The following is a 20,045-nucleotide window of genomic DNA, read 5'->3' on the forward strand; positions in this document are numbered from 1 at the left end:
GGGGGAAGTGGGAGGGGAAGTTGAAATGGATGGCGACAGGAAGGATGCATACAGACCAAAGATGCTCCCTGAACCATTCCTGTGAGTATGCACTCGGTCTCCCTAATGTAGAGAAGTTCATATCAAGGGCAACGCATGTTGTAAATGAAGTTCAAGGATGTGCAAACAAATCTCCTTTGGATTTGGAATGATCCTTTGGGGCTTCTGCAGTCCTCACTATCTCCCAGAACCAGGGGTCACAATCTGAGGATTTGGGGTGGACCATTTAGGACAGAGATGAGGAAACATTTATTCACCCAAAGAGTGGTGAGCCCGTGGAATTCATTAACACAGGAAGCAGTTGATGCCAAAACATTGAATGTATTCAAAAGGTGGCTAGATGTAGCACTTGGGGTGAATGGGTTAAAGGTTATGGGGAGAAAGCAGGTCTAGGCTTTTGAATTGGATGATCAGTCATGATTGTGATGAATGGTGGAGCGGGCTCGAAGGGCCGAATGGCCTCCTCCTGCTCCTTTCTTCTATGTTTCTCTAATAAAAGTCAACATTCCATTACATTTCTAATGCATAGATTCATAGAGTCATACAGCACAGAAACAGGCCCTTCAGCTCACCACCTTGCCAAATTGTCTTGGATCCCACGGGCTGTTACCTTTTGAACCAGCTCTTCATGTGGGACCTTGTCAAAGACCTTACTGAAGTCCATAGAAGCCTAATCAACTGCAGTATTCTCATCAGAATATTTAGTCACTTTTTTCAAGAAGCTCAATTAAATCAGTCAGACAGGGTCTCCCTCGAACAAATCGATGTTGACTATCACTGATCAATCCATGTCTTTTAAGTACTGACTGATCCTAGCCTTCAGGACTTTTTCCAATAATTTCCTGACTAACTGGTCTGTAACTACCTGGCCTACCCCTGCTGCCTTTAGAGTCGTAGAGTCATAGAGATGTATAGCATGGAAACAGACCCTTTGGTCCAACCCGTCCACGCTGACCAGATATCCCAATCCAATCTAGTCCCACCTGCCAGCACCCAGCCCATATCCCTCCAAATCCGTCCTATTCATATACCCATCAAAATGCCTTTTAAATGTTGCAATTGTACCAGCCTCCACCACAGCCTCTGGCAGCTCATTCCATAAACATACAACCCTCTGCATGAAAAAGTTGCCCTTTAGGTTTCTTTTATATCTTTCCCCTCTCACCCTAAACCTATGCCCACTAGTTCAGGACTCCCCAACCCCAGGGAAAAGACTTTGCCTATTTATCCTATCCACGTCCCTCATAATTTTGTAAACCTCTATAAGGTCACCCCTCAGCCTCCGACACTCCATGGAAAACACCCCCAGCTTGTTCAGCCTCTCCCTGTAGCTCAGATCCTCCAACCCTGGCAACATCCTTGTAAATCTTTTCTGAACCCTTTCAAGTTTCACAACATCTTTTCGATAGGAAGGAGACCAGAATTGCACGCAATATTCCAACAGTGGCCTAACCAATGTCCTGCACAGCTGTAACATGACCTCCCAACTCCTGTACTCAATACTCTGACCAATAAAAGAAAGCATACCAAATGCCTTCTTCACTATTCTATCTACCTGCTGCTCCACTTTCAAGGAGCTATGAACCTGCACTCCAAAGTCTCATTGTTCAGCAACAGTGCCTAGGACCTTACCATTAAGTGTATAAGTCCTGCTAAGATTTGCTTTCCCAAAAAAAAGCACCTTGCATTTATCTGAATTAAACTCCATCTGCCACTTCTCAGTCCATTGGCCCATCTGGTCCAGATCCTGTTGTAATCTGAGGCAACCCTCTTCACTGTCCACTACACCTCCAATTTTGGTGTCATCTGCAAACTTACTAACTGTACCTCTTATGCTCGCATCCAAATCATTTATGTAAATGACAAAAAGTAGAGGGCCCAGCACCAATCCTTGTGGCACTCCACTGGTCACAGGCCTCCAGTCTGAAAAACAACCCTCCACCACCACCCTCTGTCTTCTACCTTTGAGTCAGTTCTGTATCAAAATGGCTAGTTCTCCCTGTATTCCATGAGATCTAACCTTGGTAATCAGTCTCCCATGGGGAATCTTGTCGAACGCCTTACTGAAGTCCATATAGATCACATATGCTGCTCTGCCCTCATCAATCTTCTTTGTTCCTTCTTCAAAAAACTCAATTGAATTTGAGAGACATGATTTCCCACTCACAAAACCATGTTGACTATCCCGAATCAGTCCTTGCCTTTCCAAATACATGTACATCCTGTCCCTCAGGATTCCCTCCAACAACTTGCCTACCACCGAGTTCAGGCTTTCCTGAACAATTAGTCATTGTAATTTCTATTTGTAATGTATGAACAAGCAAATTTCAATTCCTAAGTCCTGTAGGATTCTCCAGTCTCCTTTTAATTAGATTTTGTCTTTTTTGTATTCCATCCTACTCTGATAATACTTGCTAGTTTAAATTTATGCATGTACTCTTTGTCCCTTCTAGTCACACATGGTACTCATTACCTAACTTACTCATTACCCTGTAGTATTACATTGTACAGTCATAGAGATGTACAACAAGGAACAGACCCTTTGGTCCAACTCGTCCATGCTGACCAGATATCCTAAACTAAACCCATCCCATTTGCCAACACTTGGCCCATATCCCTCTGAACCCATCCAAATGTCTTTTAAATGTTGTAATTATACCAGCCTCCACCATTTCCTCTGGCAGCTCATCCCATATGTGCACCACACTCTGTGTGAAAAAGGTGCCTCTTAGTTCCCTTTTAAATCCTTCCTCTCTCACCCTAAACGTATGCCGCTAGTCCTGCACTCCCCCAAACCAGAGAAAAGACCTTGTCTATCTATCCTATCCATCCCCCTCATGATTTTTGATAAATTCCCATAACGTTACCCCTCGGCCTCTGATGCTCCAGGGAAAACAGCTTTAGCCTATTCGGCCTCTCCCTATAGCGCAAACTCTCCAACCCTGGTAACTTGCTTGTAAATCTTTTCAGAACCCTTTCATGTTTCACAAGATCCTTCCCATAGGAGGGAAACCAGAATTGCTCACAATATTGCAGCAATGTCCTGTTTCGCTGCAACATGATCTCCCAATTCCTATACTCAATGTTCTGACCAATCTTGTGACTTCCTTATTTGCTCCTGTACAAACTCTCCTGTCCTCTCCCACCTGGCCAGTTTATGAATGGTCTGAGACTGTAAGCACTGAGCTGCCTGCTGACTCAGTCTGAGTGTGTACAGAATCTGCAGAAGCATTCAATTAAATCCCCCTCTCAGCTTTCTCTCCCTCATCCCTCTCTCATTCACTCTGTCATTTCTCTCTCTCTCTCTCTCTCTCAATCATTTTATCTTTCTCTGTCATACCTCTACCCACTCATTCTCATTTCCCTCTCACTCGCTATCTCTCTCTACTCAATTTCTCAATTCTCTCTCACTCACTCTCACTCTCTCTCTCGCATTCGTTCTGCTGGTTTTGGTTTCTATCTACTGGCGTAAGCTGCAAATCTATTAGACAGGCCATCAAACACTTGCAACAAAAACAGAGTTAAAAATCACACAACACTAGGTTATAGTCCAACAGGTTTAATTGGAAGCACACTAGCTTTCGGAGCGTCGCTCCTTCATCAGGTGGTTGTCAGGAGCGTCACTCCGAAAGCTAGTGTGCTTCCAAATTAAATCTGTTGGACTATAACCTGGTGTTGTGTGATTTTTAACTTTGTGCACCCCAGTCCAACACCGGCATCTCCAAATCATGAACAAAAACAGGGGAAGAGTTACTGGATGTGAAACGTTAACTCTAATTTCTCCACAAGTGTTGCCAAATCTGCTGAGCTTTTCCAGCAATTTTTGTTTTATTTCTGATTTCCAGCATCTGCTGTTCTTTCAGTTTTCATCAAACACTTGCCTTTATTTTTATAGAAAAGAGCATTCCCCAATGCTTTTGCAGAAGTGGATTTATCTTTCTTTTTAAAACAAAACATTTGTTTCCTCTATTTTGAGCTTCCTCTAACACTGTGAACAACAGGATGTGAATTGTAGGAAATTAATTGTCTGACCATATCTATTAGCAACCGCAGAAAATCCTCACCATGGGGCACTCCAACTGTTTCCTTCCTTGGAACAATTTTATTTACTTGGTTCTATTAGTATTGAAGATGGCTGAAAGATGGCTGAGTGATGCAGAGCAGTTGCTGAGGGAAGGTTAGGTGTTGAAACCACCTCATGTTTATTGGTGGCATGGTGGCACAGTGGTTAGCACTGCTGCCTCACAGTGCTAGAGACCTGGGTTCAATTCCCGCCTTGGGCAACTGTCTGTGTGGAGTTTGCACATTCTCCCCGTGTCTGTGTGGGTTTCCCCCGGGTGCTCCAGTTTCCTCCCACAGTCCAAAGATGTGCAGGTTAGGTGAATTGGCCATGCTAAATTGCCTGTCGTGTTAAGTGTAGGGGAATGGGTCTGGGTGGGTTGCTCTTTGGAGGGTTGGTGTGGATTTGTTGGCCTGAAGGGCCTGTTTTCACACTGTAAGTAATCTAATCCTAAGTATACAGGGAGTCAGTGGTGTAGTGTTAGTTTCATTGGACTAGTAATCCAGTGGCAGAGGAAGGCATGGATTCAAATCACATTGTGCCAGTGGATGGGATTTAAGTGTAATTACTTTATCTAGAGTCACTTTGGTCATGTTGACCAGAACAACTATCACGGACAGTTGTAAAAACTGTCTTTTATTTGTTCTGATTAACATGTGACTCCAGATCCATAGTAATGTGGTTGACTCTTAACTGCCCTCTGTGTTGGCCGAGCAAGCCACTCAGCTCAAGGGCAATTAGGGATGCATAGCAAATGCTGGCTTTTCCACTGTTGCCCACACGCAATGAGAGAATTGAAAACAAGATCTGGCTTGAGCACACCCAGAATGGAGTGAGCTGTTCTGGGCATCACACCTCAAGCTGGATACATTGGCTTTTTAGGGAGTACAGTGTAAGTTCACCAGAATGAGAGGAGCATTCTAAAGGTTAAATTTCTCAGGAGAGATTTCACAAACAGTGAAGATGTTCTGACAGTGCACGACACCATTCCGTCCATCATGTCTACACTGGCTCCCTGAGAAAGCATTAAACATAAAACCATTCCAAACTTTTTATTCCCCATCACCCTTGCACATAATTCCTTAGGGCATAACTGAATTATTATTGAATCATTATTGTCTGAATCATTATTGAATGCCTCAACTCACCAGGTCTCCACCATCCTCTCAGACAGTACATTTGAGAGCCTATCCACTTGAGTGAACCTGCCTCCCCAACACCCTCAGACAGTACATTCCAGACCCTAAACACTCAAATGAACCTGCCTCCCCAACACCCTCAGACAGTACATTCCAGACCCTATCCACTTAAGTGAACCTGCCTCCCCAACACCCTCAGACAGTACATTCCAAACCTTAAACACTTGCTGTGTGAAAATTCTTTTTCTCACCTCTCTTGGCTTCTTTGACACACTGTAGTCCATTCTTCCTCTGCTATACCCTTTGTCCCATACCTTTCCCTTCCCATACTATCCCGCTCATGCCACCTTCATCCCACATCATTCCCAAATTAACCCGGATCCTATGGTTCAATTAGTATCCTAAAACAATACTAATGTGTCAGGTGTATCCCTCGATTAAATCCCTTGAACTTGAGGTAGACGGAGCCGGACTCCAGGACGGGAGTTTAGCTCTATGAAACCAACATGCCCCCCTCTACCCGAAGAAGGGGCCAAGAGTGTTCCCCTGAAAACGAGAAAAAAAAAACAAATATTTATCAAACATCAAAGTAGGGCTAGCTTGACCCAAGAATGTGAGACTGCCTAGGCCTAGAACCAATCTGAATTAAGGTGAACAAAGCTATAGCAAGCTTTCTATTACCTGCCACCTATGGGACCAGGAGCGTGCTGATTGATCAAATCAAGTCATAGAGCCATCGAGTTACACAGCACACAAACAGAGCCTTTGGTCCAACTCGTCCGTACTGCCCAGATTAATCTAATCCCATTTGCTAGCATTTGGCCCATATCCCTCCAAACCTTTCCCCTTCATGTACCCATCCAGATGCCTTTTAAATGTTATAACTACACCAGCCTCCACCACTTCCCCTGGCAGCTCATTCCATGCACGCACCACTCTCTACATGATAACGTTACCCTTCAGGTGCTTTTTAAACCTTTCCCCTCTCACTTTAAACCCATACCCTCTAGTTCTGGACTCCCCCATCCTCAGAAAAAGACCTTGGCTTTCACCCTATCCATCCCCTCACGATTTTGTAAATCTCCATGAGCTTTCGACGCTCCAGGGCTAAAAGACCCAACCTATTCAGCCTCTCTGTAATATTCTGGATAATCAAGAGGTCTGCATTACCAATGTAAAAAACATATATTGTGCAATGGAAATGTAATGCAGTGAGTGAGCTTTCTCACTCTTGCCCTCATCTGACTACTTGGATATCACAGTGATCACGATAATAAATGTCCAGTATCCCAGCAATATACGTTTTGCTGGTTTATTGAGAGTGCCAGTTCATTAAGCTGTCAGCTAAGACAAAGTTTGCAGACAATGAATCTCCTCTGACATATCTCTAAATGGACTCAATATCTCTCACTTGACCTGTTCGTTTCACTTCAGCTGATCCACTCATTTGACGAATTGACTCATTCAACTTGATCCAATCACTCCACCCGATCTAACCACTTAAGCTGATCCGCCCCTCAAACTGATGCTGCTGATTCAATCTGATCCCACACATTTGAACTGATCCCACCACCTTGAACTGATCCCATCCTCTTGATCTGATCCCTCCCTCTCAACCAATTCCCACCCCTCGACCTGACCCACTCGCTCAATGTGGTCCCTTTCACTTGACCTGATCCCTCTCCCTGACCCAATTCCTCTCACTTAACCTGATCCCTCCCCCTCAATTCGATCCCTTCCATTCAACCCAATCCCTCCCCTCCAACCTAATCCCTCCCCTCCAACCTGATCCCTCTGCCTCGAACTGATCCCTCTGCCTCGACACAATTACTCTCATTTGCCTCGATCCCTCTGTCTCGACCTGATCTATACCCCTCGATCAAACCCATTCCCCTCGACTCAATACCTTTCACTTGTATCAATCCCTTCCCCCTCAACCCAAGCCCACCCGCTCGACTCTATTCCTTTCATTTGATCCAACCCGTCTCACTCACCTGATCCCTCCCCCTTACCCAATTCCCTCTCCCTCGATGCCTCCCCTCAACCTGATCCACCCAGTCAATGGGTGAGTCAAGCAGCTGATAGCCAAACAGGGTTAGCTAGGCTGGAGTTTATCCAATGAGCAGTGGGCAGGGCGTCGGCTCAGTGCTCAGTGGGGAACCTCGGCCAGGACCCTGTAAGACAGCGAGTCTGTGCCACAAACAGGAACTCCCTGTCAGCCCCCAGTGTAAAGAGCCCGTGTCCCCTCGATCCCTATAGCAGGCTCCAAAAGAGTGAAATAAAATGAATCAAAGATAGAGACTGGCAGCTCCAGCTGCAGAATCTGCTGCTCCATCCAGCCCTGATCCCAGTGGGCAGAGCCCATTATTCCAGCCATTTGTGCCACCTCCTTGTGGCAACTGTAAAGCTGCCCCTCAAACGCGTTCAAGTCTGACGCCTGGAAAGTGCAGCGGGCAATGCAACATTGCCCACCACTGGGTCATCACTGAGCTCAGCAGCTGATTTATTACAAAGTGGTGGAAGGGCAGGGGAGCGAGCTGCCAATTTCTGCTCCCTCTCACCTCCACCCAGCCTCAGGGACTGACACAACAATGTCCGATTGCAAGGGGTCACGCACCCAATTTACACGATTAAAGTCTAAAGGGTTTGGAAAGTGGCCGGTGTTAACTGTGGATGGGAGGCTTCTCCATCAGCGTGGTCAGTTATTGGCAACAAACTGACAATGTGAACAGCACCCGTTGGAGTCAGGCTGAATGTGCAGTGACTGTTGATACGTCCCATTACATCATTCTCTATTTGCTCAATTTTAGTCTCTACCTTCAAGCTGGAGCTGTTTACAGGCATGGAGGTTCTTTGAAAAAAATTATGTTCCCCAAATTCAAACCGCATCTCTCAGTGGGAACCCATAGGATGTGAAACATAGGAAATGAAGCAATTACTTGTTGACAATGCAAGGGAAACATAAGGGGATATGAAATTGACTGTTTTCCTTGAACAACTTCCTTTATTTCATTATAAGAATATTGGAGAAGACTGAAAGATTGATTGAAGTCATAAGGTAATTGCAGTGGAAGGTTAGTCACTGAAATTACTTTAACCACTGGTTAGACTGCCATCTAGAGTTTTGAGTTTCTCTTTTACAGCAGTTTCTCTGACTTTATCGTTGCAGTGGGATCACCTGAAACATAACTGTGTTACTGGAAACATGCTGCTCCCTGTTATAAGTTAATCGTTTAATATTAACACTGGCACTTATGTGCCTGAGGAATGCAATGTTGCTGCATAAGTTAGTTGTCCATTAATTCCTTCAACACTAACATGTCCATGCTCTTTTCCATATGTTACTGGGGATAATATAAAGTTCTGCTGTGGCAAGTGAAATACCCAGTTTGAGGAAAACTCAGACTTAGCCACTGCTTGATTATCCCACCGATCAACCCTCTGATCAGATTCAACTCGACCCCACTCGGCCACATTTGGAATACTGTATACCGTTCTGGTCGCCACATTACCAAAGGATATAAATGCTTTGGAGAGGGTACGGAGGTTCTTCAGGATGTTGTCTGGTATGGAGGGCACTAGCTATGAAGAGAGGTTAAGTAGATTGGGATTATTTTCAGTAGAAAGACTTTTACTTTAAGGTTAAACTGGAATTGCTGAATGCGGGATGGGTATTATACTAAACCTCTGCCCACAGACTGGCCTAGGTAAAATGGTTGCATTGGAAATGAGATCCAAACACTATCCTATTGACAGGCATCTTGCAACTTCTACACCGTGGCACAAAAAAGAGGTTCAGAGAGGTTTTCTGACACTATGACCCTAGAGAGAGAGAAAGAAAGGTAGGCCTGAATCTTTTTTGGAGAAAGTGAGGACTGCAGATGCTGGAGATCAGAGTTGAGAGTGCCGTACTGGAAAAGCACAGCAGGTCAGGCAGCATCCAAGGAGTAGGAGAATTGATGTTTCAGGCAAAAGCCCTTCATCATGTCAATTCTCCTGCTTCTCGGATACTGCCTGACCTGCTGTCTTTTCCAGCACCACCTTCTAGACGCTGAATCTTTTTTTTGGCTAAGTGTGAGTGGCGCTGAGCTTTTTTAGGGTGGGGGTGTGGGGGGTTACCCCCATGAAGTACAGTGAGATTTCTAACCATCTCTTATCAAACCCTCTTCATTAACTGGCCATGTGCCTCAGCGGTAGCCATAGTTCTGATGCTATACTCCATAACCAAGGACGGTCTCCTTGGTTAAGGAGTATAGAACCATGGGTCATAGTCTGAGTTTACATGGTAGGCTATTTCAGACTGAGGTGAGGAAAAATGTCTACAATCAGATGGTAGTGAACACAGGAGGCCAAGTCACTGAATATATTCAAGAACGTGATTAATTTTTTTTTCAGATATAAAGTCATGAAGAAGTTTGGGGAGAAAACTAGAATGTGACATTTAGAATCAGCCATGATCATATTTAAGGGCTGAAAGGCCTACTCCTGCTCCTAATTTCTGTATTAGCGATGAAGCAAGTTTGCTACAAGAAAAGAAAGTAGATAACATAGAATAAACCAAAAAATATTTACTTATTGCCTTGTTGATCTTTGAGGGGCCCTATTCTCTCCCTAGTTATACTTTTGTCCTCAATGCATTTGTAAAAACCCTTTGGATTCTCCTTAACTCTATTTGCCAAAGCTATCTCATGCCCCCTTTTTGTCCTCCTGATTTCCCTCTTAAGTATACTCCTACTGCCTTTATACTCTTCTAAGGATTCACTTGATCTATTCTGTCTATACCTGACATAAGCTTCCTTCTTTTTCTTAACCAAACCCTCAATTTCTTTAGTCATCCAGCATTCCCTATACCTACCACTCTTTCACCCTAACAGGAATATACTGTGTCTGGACTCTCGTTATCTCATTTCTGAAGGCTTCCCATTTTCCAGCCATCCCTTTACCCGTGAACATCTGTGCCCAATCAGCTTTCGAAAGTTCTTGCCTAATACCATCAAAATTGGCCTTTCTCTAATTTAGAACTTCAAACTTTTAGATCTCGTCTATCTTTTTCCATTATTATTTTAAACCTAATAGAATTATGGTCGCTGGCCCCAAAGTGCTCCCCCACTGACACCTCAGTCACCTGCCCTGCCTTAGTTCCCAACAGTAGGTCATGTTTTGCACCTTCTCTGGTAGGTACATGCACATACTGAATCAGAAAATTTTCTTGTACACAATTAACAAATTCCTCTCCATCTAAACCTTTAACACTATGGCAGTTCCAGTCGATGTTTGGAAGGTTAAAATCCCCTACCATAACCACCCTATTATTCTTACAGATAGTTGAGATCTCCTGACAAGTTTGTTTCTCAATTTCCCTCTGACTATTACAGGGTCTATAATACAATCCCAATAAGGTGATTATCCCTTTCTTATTTCTCAGTTCCACCCAAATAACTTCCCTGGATGTATTTCCGGGAATATCCTCCCTCAGCACAGCTGTAATGCTATCCCTTATCAAAAATGCCACTCCCCCTCCTCTCTTGCCTCCCTTTCTATCCTTCCTGTAGCATTTGTATCCTGGAACATTAAGCTGCCAGTCCTGTCCATCCCTGAGTCATGTTTCTGTAATTGCTATGATATCCCAGTCCCATGTTTCTAATCATGCCCTGAGTTCATCTGCCTTCCCTGTTAGATTCCTCACATTGAAATAAATGCTGTTTAATTTCTCAGTCCTACCTTGTTCTCTGCTTTGTTCCTGCCTGCCTGACTGTTTGACTCACTTCTGTGCTCAACTGTACCAGTCTCAGATTGATCTCTTTCCTCACTATCTCCCTGGGTCCCAACCCTCAACATTTAAATCCTCCAGAGCAGCTCTAGCAAATCTCCCTGCCAGTATATTAGTCCCCTTCCAATTTAGTTGCAATCTGTCCTTCTTGTACAGGTCACTTATACCTCAAAAGAGACTCCAATGATCCAAAAATGTGAATTCTTCTCCCATACACCAGCTCCACAGCCATGTATTAGTCTGCTCTAACCTCCTATTCCTGCCCTCCCTAGCTCATAGCACCAGGAGTAATCCAGATATTACTACTCTGAAGGATCTCCTTTTTAACATCCTGCCTAACTATCTGTAATCTCCCTTCAGAATCTCAACCTTTTCCCTTCCTATGTCGTTGATTCCAATGTGTACAATGACCTCCTGCTGGCCCCTCTCCCCCTTGAGAACATTCTGCACCCTCTCTGAGACATTCTTGATCCTGGCACCAGGGAGGCAACACACCATTCTGATCGTTCGTTGCTGGCCACAGAAACGTCTGTCTGTACCTCGGACTAGAGAGTTCCTAACACGATCGATCTTTTGGAACCCGACGTACTCCTCAGTGCATTAGAGTCAGTCTCAATTCCAGAAAATTGGCTGTTTGTGCTATGTTTCCCTCAGAACCCATCACCCCCTATATTTTCCAAAACAGCATACTTGTTTGAGATGGGGATAGCCACAGAAGACTCCTGCACTACCTGCCTACCTCTCTTACCTTTCCTGGAGTTAACCCATCTATGTGACTGCATCTGCGACTTTTCTCCCTTCCTACAACTACCATCCATCACATTCTCTTGCTCTGGTAAATTCCTCATTGCCTCTAACTGTCTCCAACTGATCCATTCGATCTGATAGGCTTCATAACCAATGGCATTTATTGCAGATATAATCCTCAGTAACATGTAAACTCTCTCTAAACTCCCACATCCGACAAGAAGAGCATATCACGATACTAAAGGCCATTTTTCAATCAACAGACCCAGAAAATAGCCTGATCTTATTCCTCTACAAAACACCGCTCCAGGTTAAATTAATAGTTATGGCTTGTATTTTTAAGTTTAATCAAGAGACATATATCTCAATATAACATATAATCAAGAAAGAACCCACGCTACTCACTACAGCAGACTGACTGTAAAGCCACACTTAAAATGCTTACTTATCTGTTTCTGTGGTGTGACCTCTCCCTAACAGGTTCCTTCAAGATTAGTTGTAAATTTCAAGAATGATGCCACAGTGGTGGCCAAGATCTTGCTGCGAGACGTTGCGGCCTATTTCAGAGTGCCAGAGCAAATATCAAGTGGAAAAGGACTGCATTTTACATGACAAATAGTCAAGGAACTGCTGAAAGGACAACAGTGCAAGTATCATCTGTCAAGCCCGTATCACTCCCGGTCAACTGGAACAAAAGAAAGGCACAACAGAATTTTGAATAAAACATAAAGTAACAAAGTTATGTGGGGAAACTGGTTTGAAATGGCCAGGGACACTACCTATCACACTTACACTAATGAGATCAAGTCCTAACAGGGAAAAAGGACTGTCCCCTCATCAGATAATAATGGGTAGACCAATTACACCTGATGAAGGAGCGACGCTCCGAAAGCTAGTGTGCTTCCAATTAAACCTGTTGGACTATAGCCTGGTGTTGTGCGATTTTTAACTTTGTCCACCCCAGTCCGACACCGGCATCTCCACATCACACTGAAGTGAGGTGAAAAGAAAGGCCCTCAGAGATCCACGCATCACACATCAAACCGACACCGACCCCAGAAGGGCCAGAGAAGGCAAAGAACACCGAAAGACTGTTACAGTGGAAATGTTAGTGCAAAGAGCAGACCTGAAGTTGTACTTGAAACAAAGGAAACTGGTTTGATGCAGACAAGCAAATATGACAAGCAATCGAGTTTGCCAGATGTTGTGGTTAGGACACAGAATGTGTTACAGGAAGATATGAGATCAGAGGGTATTGATTGGAATTTACAGTTTCTGAAAAGATCAAGTAAATTGGAGTTTCTGAAACGATAAAGAAAAAAATGTATAAAATTATGAAAACATCTAATGTTATAAGAGATTTCAAAACAAAATTTTGAATTTGGACAAATTTGCATAGAAATATATCAAATACCTAGAATGAGTCGTAAAGAAAGTTTAAGATAAATGGGTAAACTTACAGAAAGAACGAACAGCAACTGAGGCTGGGTTGAATTGGTAATTATGTTATCATGCATTTTAGTGAAAAGGAAGTGACGATGGTGTCCTCATCTTTCCTTCGTGAACTTGGCAATCAAGCCACGACCTGAGGCATCGGGACTATACGTGAAGAGATAAGTTAAAATCTCATAGATCTTTTGATAAGATCATATGGGAGTTAAGAACGAGCGACAATCTTGGGATACTGACGTATGTGTGCAAAAGTGATTGTTACCTCAGAAGTAACAAACACGGGCGAACACTGGAAAAATTTCATATTGAAGAACGGGCCTTAGATATGTACACCTTCTTGACAAATGGATGAGTATGGCTTGGAAGGGCACAGACTACAGTTCAAACAATAAGACATTGACACATAATTCATAGAGAAACTGACTTTAAAACAGTGCAAGGAAGAAAACAAAAATGACATACAGATACCTCGCAAATGAGAAATGGGAAAAGGCTCTCCTACAAGGTTGAATGATCCTTGTTGTTATTTTTGTTGTTATCTCAGTCCTTATCATCTGCCTTAAGCAGTGCTGTGCATGCTTTGGCTCACTTTTAGAACATAGAACATAGAATAATACAGCGCAGTACAGGCCCTTCGGCCCTTGATGTTGCTCTGACCTGTGGAACCAATCTGAAACCTATCTAACCTACTCTATTCCATTTTCATCCATATATTTAACCAATGGGTATTTAAATGCACTTAGAGATGGCGAGTCCACTACTGCTGCAAGCAGAGCGTTCCATGCCCCTACTACTCCCTGAGTAAGGAAACTACGTCTGACATCTGTTCTTTATCTATCATCCCTCAATTTAAAGCTATGTCTCCTCGTGCTAGCTGTCGTGGAAATTAAATGGACTTGACTCAACTATTAGCAAGGGCAAAGAAAAAGAGTTTTATTATATGAGTCTAACCTCTGTATTACAGAGGGGCATAACGCAGCTAGCAAAGGCCCAGAGCATAATTCAAATGCTTGGTTTCTTATCACATTATCAAGGGCAAAGACTACGTACATTTGAGTTGTTATTCGTTTTCATTCCTTTTGTTATGTGGAAGGAATAACAAAAGGAATGAAAACTTTCCCTCGTATCCCGTGGCCTTTGCTGAATTTTGACTGCTCACAAGGCCAAGTTGAATGTTTACTAAATTCCACAGAAACAGAAACAAGCTGTCTCCTTGACTGCAGAACTCAGCAAAAGCACTCTGTGAACTTGAGCACAGTATCAAATTTAGAAAGCATTTCTCTTTTTACAAATTTCACAGTAAATGGATTTCAGATTTCACAGTAAATGTTAAATTTCCATTACATTTTCCCCCTTTTTTTGTCATTTTATGACAACAAGGATGACAAAAAATAGAGCTAGATTAAAAAATCTACAGAGCCAGATAATTAAAAATCAGCGATCTTAACAGCTGACTGTGTTGTAAGGAGCATTTGAATGGTTCCAGCCACTTCTTCGCGTTCCAGTTTTTACCTCCTGAAGTCTTTCACCACTATCCAGTCTCCAGGTTCTAGATTGTGCAGCTTCCCTCCTGCTGGTTGGGGTAGTGCTGCTTTCACTTGATTCTGTATTTCTGACAAAAGTGTAGACAGTTTCATACTGTAACACAACATCTCATCCTCACAGTGGCCTGTTATCTGTCTTGGGCCAATTCCTGTATTTGGCAACCTATCAAACAAAATCTCAGACAGGCTAAGATTAGCTTTTCCTCTCCTCCTAGATCTCATATACATTAGCAAAATCGAAAATGCCTTTGTCTATGTCACCCCTAGTTCCTCACAACATTTTGTCAATTTATTTTTTAAGGTAGCATTTTCTCTTTCCACTGCCCCACAGCTCACTGGGTGGTAGGGACAGTGTTGTCTCATGTTTATTCCCAAATAATCACTGACCTGCTGTAGGGCATTATTTGACAAATGGTGTCTCATTGTCACTACTTAGCCATTCAGGGATGCCCCTGTATCTACCCTAAAAAAAGGTAACTGGGGTACCTTCCACAAATAACATAGAGGTAGGCATTGACTTATACGCATCATCATTGTGCTCGCTCTGCAATCTCAGTGCTCAATATGGGGGTGGGACTTGTTTCAGTGCCTGTGAGGTGAGTAGAAGAGATTAGCATAAACGAGTCTTCGTTGCCAAGCATAAGGGAAAGAGGCTTACCATACCTTGTTGGCTGCCCACCTCCACCTCAGCCTTCCCCTGTCAGTCACCTGCTGTCCACCAGCCCCCAGGGTCAATGGGACTGTCTGTGCTGGCACTGTCTCGCCCAGCGGTCTATTGCTCCACAAACAAAGCACCCGCCAGATCTACCTCTGCCAGCCTCTTCTCCGACCTCTTTTTCCTGCAGCACCTTCCTCTAATGGCTGGGTGACCATCTTTTTGGCTATTTCATCCTTCCTTCCATTGATGAAGCTGTTCCTCAGGTGTGCCTCATACGGCGTGATTTCTGCTGCCTTTATGTCTTCAGGTGGTCTCAGTCCACGATGGACATTATGGGCTTCAGTGAGGTGCGTAAGGTACTGGGACACAGTCTCACCTTCTCATTGTTTACACATTGCTATTTCGGTCATGTCCATTCACACTGGGAATGCTTCCCTACAGGAGGTTGCCAGCTCTGCAACAAAAGCATCATAGTTTCCGTTCTCTTCTGCTTGCGGGTTGGTTACACTGGCATGACGTTTACGGATCTCGTAGGGGGGCTGTAGGCCTCGGAGGGCAGTCATCAAGGTCAAGATCTGAAACAGACACTGTACAGCTTTGTTAGGTTGTTTTCCACGCATGTCTGCATGTGTGCTGGTGTTTGTACATGTATTTGATCTATCTTTTACTTGAGATTTCCTTTCCCTGATATCAGCCTTCCACATGTTATAAGCACTCCAATTCACAGGTTCTAGTTTTTCCCTTCCATTTCTCCTTCTCTCTCTCTCTTCCTACCTCAACCTCAATATTTCCAACTGCCTTTTACTAAAACCTCCCCCCTCCGGAAAACCACACTCCTTGATTCACAATTCTAACTGCTTTACTGATTCTGGGCCGTAATTATTTCGCATGTATGGTATTTTTATTTGACCATTGCAAGTCCTCTGTGGACCCTCTTTTTGTTTGCTCTTGCTAGAGCCCCCTTTTTTTTCCAATGTTACTGGAAAAGTGTTCAGCTCTCTCTCTTTCGCGGTACTGTTATCATTTCCCTTTTACTTGCTTTTTACCTCCGGATGTCTCCTCTCACATTGGGCATGTCCGCCTAAATGCCTTGGTTTCCATAAACCAAGAAACCATGTACCCAATATGTCTTTGGCGAATCCAACTCAGCCAGTGGTGGTTCCAAGTTTAAAACCACCCTTAAACTTGCTGTCTCTTAAACACTCTAGAGACGGCAATCCCCTTCCCTTGGGTTTTGCTCAAACACCACGTGAGAGTTTACTGAACCCTTTTCCTGCAGTATTTATTGTCTTAGAATGAGTCTCTATGTAGGATTACTTAAACCACGACTCTTACCCTGAGCTGTTCGATTTGAACCCCGGCGCTGGGGCGATCCACAGATTCCCAGTCCTGTCATGCAAAAGGGCCAATTCAGCGCTGGAGATGAAGTGAAAGACCTTCAAGAGGCTGGCGCCTGCACCTCCTGGGAATCCTCAGAATCCCACCCAGTCACAGGGTCCTGGAACAAGCCCCCAGGTTTACTGTCGTGGAAATTAAATGGACTCCACTCAACTACTAGCAAGAGCAAAGAATTATATTAGTCTAACCTCTGTATTGCAGAGGGGCACAACACAGCTAGGCCCTGAGCAAAGGCCCAGAGCATAATTCAAATGCTTGACTTATAGTATTTCTTATTACATTATCAAGGGCAAAGACTATGTACACTTGAGTTGTTATTCGTTTTCCTTCCTTTTGTTATGTGGACACACTGTCCCTCGTATCCTGTGGCCTTTGCTGAATTTTGACTGCTCACAAGGCCAGGTTGAATGTTTACTAAATTCCACAGAAACAGAAACAAGCTGTCTCCTTGACTGCAGAACTCAGAAAAAGCACTCTGTGAACTCGAGCACAGTTTCAAATTTAGAAAGCATTTCTCTTTTTACAAATTTCACAGCAAATGTTAAGTTTCCATTACACTAGCCATCATTATCCGAGGAAAAAGGATATATGTATCAATTAAGTAATCTCTCAACCTTCTCTCTGAAGAAAACATCCTCAAATCCCTCAGTCTTTCCTCGTAAGACCATTCCTCCATATCAGGCAATATTCTAGTAAATCTCCACTGAACACTTTCCAAAGCTTCCAAAACCTTCCTATAATACAGCGACAAGAATGGTATGCAATACTCCAAGTCCGGTCTCACCAGAGTTTTGTATAGCTGCAGCATGACCTCATGGCTCCGAAACTCAATCCCTCCACCAATAAAAACTAACACACCATACACCTTCTTAACAGTCCTATCAACCTGGGTGGTAACTTTCAGGGATCCATATATATGGACACTGAGATCTCTCTGCTCATCTACACGCCCAAAGAATCTTACCATTAGCCCAGTACTCTTTATTCCTGTTACTCCATCCAAAGTGAATCACCTCACACTTTTCTGCATTAAACTCTGCATTTGCCATCTCTCAGCCCAGCTCTGCAGCTTGCCTCTGTACCTCTGTAACCTGCAACATCCTTCTGCGCTATCCACAACTCTCTGACCTTAGTGTCATCTGCAAATTCACTAATCCAAACTTCCGTGGTCGGCACAACATCGTGGGCTGAAGGGCCTGTTCTGTGCTGTACTGTTCTATGTTTTATGTTCATCCAGGTCATTTATAAAAATGACAAACAGCAGCGGTCCCAAATCAGATCCTTGCAGTACACTACTAATAACTGAACTACAGGATGAACATTTCACAGCAACCACCACCCTCTGTCTTCTTTCAGCTAGCCGATTTCTGATCCAAACTGCCAAATCACCCTCAATCCCATGCCTCCATATTCTCAGCAATACCCCACCATGGGGAACCTTATCAAACACTTTACTGAAATCCACGTACACCACATCAACCACTTTACCCTTAGCCACCTACTTGGTCACCAACACAAAGAACTCTGTAAGGTTTGTGAGGCATGACATACCCTTCACAAAACAGTGTTGGCTATTCCTAATCAATTACTACTTTCTAGATTATTATATCTCTTGAAACCTTATCCAACACTTTACCTACAACCAAAGTAAGGCTCACTGGTCTGTAATTACCATGGTTGTCTCGACTCCCCTTCTTGAACAAGGGGACGACATTTGCTATCCTCCAGTCTTCTGGCACTATTCCTATAGACAATTATGACATAAAGATCAAAGCCAAAGGCTCTGCAATCTCCTCCCTAGTTTCCCAGAGAATCATCGGATAAATCCCATTTGGCCGGGAGACTTATTTATTTTCACACTTTCCAGAATTGCTAACATGCCCTCCTTGTGAATCTCAATCCCATCTAGTTTGTATTCTCCTAATCAACATTGTCTTTTTCCAGTGTGAATACTGACGAAAAATATTCTATTTGCTCTTCACCCTTCTCCTCGGACTCGATGCACAACTTCCGACTACTATCATTGATTGGCCGTAATCTTACTCTAATCATTCTTTTATTCCTGACATACCTGTTAAAAACCTTAGCGTTTTCCTTGACCCGATACACCAATGACTTCTCATGTCGCTTTCTTAGCTCTCTCTTTCGGTCTTGTGGAGGGTGTTGCAGAAGTTATTCTTTGCTCTGCTGACATGTTTTGCAAAAATCATCGCTCTGTTAACTGTCTCTTTTCCTGCAAAGCAAAACCGCAAGGCTTTCTGAGCTCAAACTCTACATTGTCTTTGTCATGCAGGCTGTGTCATGTGATTTATCTTGTGGTTTTTGTACTCAATGGCCAGTGTGGCACTTGTACCAATGTAAAATGCTGTGGTGGTGTGTCTCGCTTTGGAGGGAGTATCGATCCATTCTTGAGGAGTGGTCTCTCTCCCTCTCTCTTCTTATGATATCATTTTAATAAAGTTTTGTCAATGCTCACGGTCTGAGTCTGGGGAATTTCCTCAACATGGAGTGACTGAATGTTTGTGGATGTGGTGCCAATCAAGCAGGCTGCTTTCTCCTGGATAGTGTCAAGCGTCTTGAGTATTGTTGGAGCTGCAGTCATCTCGGCAAAAGGGGAATATCCTATCGCACTTCTGACTTGTACATTGTAGACGGTGGACAGGCTTTGGGGAGTCAGGAGGTGAGTTACTTGCTGCAAGTTTCCAATCCTGTGATCTGGTGTTGTAGCCAGAGTACTTATTACTCTATTTAAGTTGCTGTTCAATGGCAGCATCCAAGATTTACAGTGTGGGCTCTATAGTGGGGGATTCAACAATAATAATGCTATTAAATGTTAATGGGTTACACTGTCTCTTGTTGGAGATGGTGTTAAGATACAGAGGTGAACCAGTCTGTCACCTCAACCCAAAGTTAGAAGTTACAAGTGTCACGCTGGTCGTTGAGCACAAAACGACAAGATAATTCACATGACAGAGCCTACAAGACACAGACCACGTACAGTTTGAGCTCAGAAAGTCTTGCAGCTTGGATTGGTACCTTGGACTTTGATGTTGTGGCCATTTCAGAGATATGGATAGAGCAGAGACAGGAATGGGTGTTGCAGGTTCGGGATTTCGATGTTTCAGTAGGAACCAGGAAAAGCTCACCTCACTCTATAATCTGTTAAAATATGAGTGAAAGAGAACTCCCAAAATTCCACTATTTAAAGAAAATAACATCAATTTATTTTTTAACTCTG

Source organism: Chiloscyllium punctatum, chromosome 6 (genome assembly GCF_047496795.1).
Source record: "Chiloscyllium punctatum isolate Juve2018m chromosome 6, sChiPun1.3, whole genome shotgun sequence".
Lineage (NCBI taxonomy): Eukaryota > Metazoa > Chordata > Chondrichthyes > Orectolobiformes > Hemiscylliidae > Chiloscyllium > Chiloscyllium punctatum.